The 2618-nt window shown below is 45.7% G+C and overlaps 1 long non-coding RNA gene across 2 annotated transcripts; it reads left to right on the plus strand.

Moving 5' to 3' along the window:
- The first annotated feature begins 308 nt into the window (after positions 1 to 308).
- On the plus strand, positions 309 to 2600 carry LOC123175689 (uncharacterized). 2 transcript variants are annotated; one of them, XR_006488078.1, is made up of 3 exons: positions 309 to 843; positions 1694 to 1848; positions 2188 to 2600. It is a non-coding gene; the product is annotated as an uncharacterized lncRNA (long non-coding RNA). The 2 variants fall into 2 exon arrangements; XR_006488077.1 differs by having other exon boundaries at positions 1697 to 1848.
- Positions 2601 to 2618: the final 18 nt, after the last annotated feature.

Consider the following 2618-nt stretch of genomic DNA (forward strand, 5'->3'; position numbering starts at 1 on the left):
TTATCCGTCATGAAAATCGTCATCGATCAGTAGGATGTGAGTGCCCTCTCAAAAAGATAGCCCTTTTATGATGAACATCGATGAACCGTCACAGAATTTGTCATCGATCGACTTGCTGGGCCTACCATCCGGACCGTCATCGATGGCTCGTGCTGATGTGTCATGCGTAGATTCGACCCATATGCCACGTCGGTAATTAAAAATGAAAGGAAGACGCGCTAGAAATTTCAAGTGCGCGCGTGGACATCCCAAATTTTAAGTCGCGGACGCGGCCGGTGGGAAAAATTTCAAGCCATCCTATTTAACCCACAATCCAGACCCATCTAACCCTAATCCCCATTCTCTTCTCCCCCTCAGCCGCCAGGACTGCCCGCTACCGATTCCGGCGATTCTAGCGGCTATCCCTGGCGATGAGCACACCATCGAGCTCCCCTCGCTCGGGTGCATCCTCCCCTCCGGCAAGATTTTCCCCTCTCAGCCTCTACCGCTCGCCCAAAACACACACCCGATCTAGGGTTTCGGCCTTCGGCATAGCCTTTGTCGTCGGCGCATCTCCGGCGTCCTCTGGCAGCTCTTCTCCATCATCTGCAGCGCCCCCTCGCGCGCTCTTGCCTCCTGATGGTCCACCTCGAGTAGGGCGGCGCGGGGGAACTCCTCCCGCAGGATCCACGGACGCGGCGCACCCTGCAGCCGTCGGTCTGGGACGAGGGCCGGCACCGCGGCTTGTCTTGGTCGACGACGGTTGTGGCGAATACCGGTGCTGCTCCTCATTCGCAAAATCCTAGGACGAGCGCCAGTACAGCATAAGCACGCCCCGCCCCTGAACAATGGCCATGGCACTAGGTAAGGTTATGCTGCTATGCCTATATTGCCCGGAGTAAACATTTGATGGGACAAATTGCTTGTGCTGGATATGGTCAGTCTGTAGCTTGGTAGTCTTGTTTTTAATTTTGGGTAAAATTGTTGCTTGTACTATCAAATATGCACTTTAATCTGTTATTGGATAAGCCAAATATTATCAAGACCAGTTTCTGTATTTGTTTCTACACATGGACAAAATACTCTTTTAACAAACAGTACGACTGATTGCTGACTCACTTGGAGCCACAAATTCATACTGCCAGCATACTTGATTGAGGATGCAATTCTTCCTTTTTTCATTTTTTAAGAACCAAATGTAATTGCTGATAAGTACTGTTGCTATAGTGCTAGTGCACAACACCAGGATTTTATATTACATTTTTATTATGATACCGGTGCAAATGTAATGGCTCCGATAACAGACAAGTGCTTGCTAGTTGTACTTGTAGAAATAAATGATCCCTAGATCCACGAGGCTTGCCAACTGACTGCCACCAAGTTTGCACCCTCATAGGTATCTAGTACTTTTGCTGCTTTTTATTAGCCGGTGTTAGTTGCTATGAAGTATAGCTAACTGTAGCCAAAACTGGATGCTTAGCCTCTAGTTATAAGGATTACCTGCTGCTGCTTTTGCTACCTCTTATGCTCCCTGAATGAAAGGTTATGCTTCTATCTAGCATTTGGCTTCTGTTTCTCGATTTCTTGGACAATGTTTTTCTCTCTTTTGAGAATCATCAAATTTCACAAAGGTTGCTTGTGTTGTCAAATATGAACTATTTATTAGGATCCATTTCTGTACTACTAATGTCTATTGCCTTCTCCATGCATCCAGCAGTGTACAGGACGTCCTCCTCCTCAAAGCGTCCATCCATGACGAGCTCCCTTCGCTGCAGGAGGAGCAGCAAGTCCAGCACCTGCTTGTCTCCTGTGTCCTATAGCGCGTGGACAAGCTCACCAATGGATGCGTCTTCCTTCCCTCCTACCGTGGTGAGCTTATCCCCTCTCCCCACTTTAACCCTAAATCTGGATGACACTTGCAATCTGAATACAAATCATGTTTTGCTTCAGTTTAGAGGTGGATTTAGTTTCTGAGATGAACGTCTGAGCTTGATTAGTTGTGATGGTTTTGTGGGTCTGATTCTCTTGCACTATTACACATAATTTAATTAGGGCAAGCTAATGCTAATCCAGATAATATGACGTTACACTCACAGGAGCTCTACTCTCGTGATTTTTATTTCCTTTGATGTGATCCTGCAGAAAAAGAATGCATCTATGCATAGTAAATATTCAGTACGATTTTTTAAAGCCTTGGATGTATAACAGGCCAAAGCAAGGAGTGTGCCGGATTGAGCAGTGTAATGGAATCGTAACTCCAAGCTGTTGACTGTTGTGGCATGTCATCTGCCTTCAAACCAATATTATGTGAGCATGCCTTGTTCCACACAGTCCTCTTAATCTGCACTGATTTGATTCAACTGTGTGTATAGAAAATAGACCTTGCTGTTTTCCTGACTATTTTTGTTTCAAATTTGCTAGACTAAATACGTGCGCAAATATCAATGCTAGACTTGCCCAGATTGTTTTATGATAACTGCATACCAATAGATTATGATCTTGAGCTGTTAGTTATTTGTTAAAGGTCGGGGCAATCACATCTGTAACTTACTATGAGCACTAGCGGCTCACCGCAGGTAACCAGGCTGCATTCTTGGCCTTAGTTACTTGCAGAATATGTGGTGCAGTGATCTTAGTTA

This window comes from Triticum aestivum, unplaced genomic scaffold (assembly GCF_018294505.1).
Source record: "Triticum aestivum cultivar Chinese Spring unplaced genomic scaffold, IWGSC CS RefSeq v2.1 scaffold59539, whole genome shotgun sequence".
In the NCBI taxonomy this organism is placed as follows: Eukaryota; Viridiplantae; Streptophyta; class Magnoliopsida; order Poales; family Poaceae; genus Triticum; species Triticum aestivum.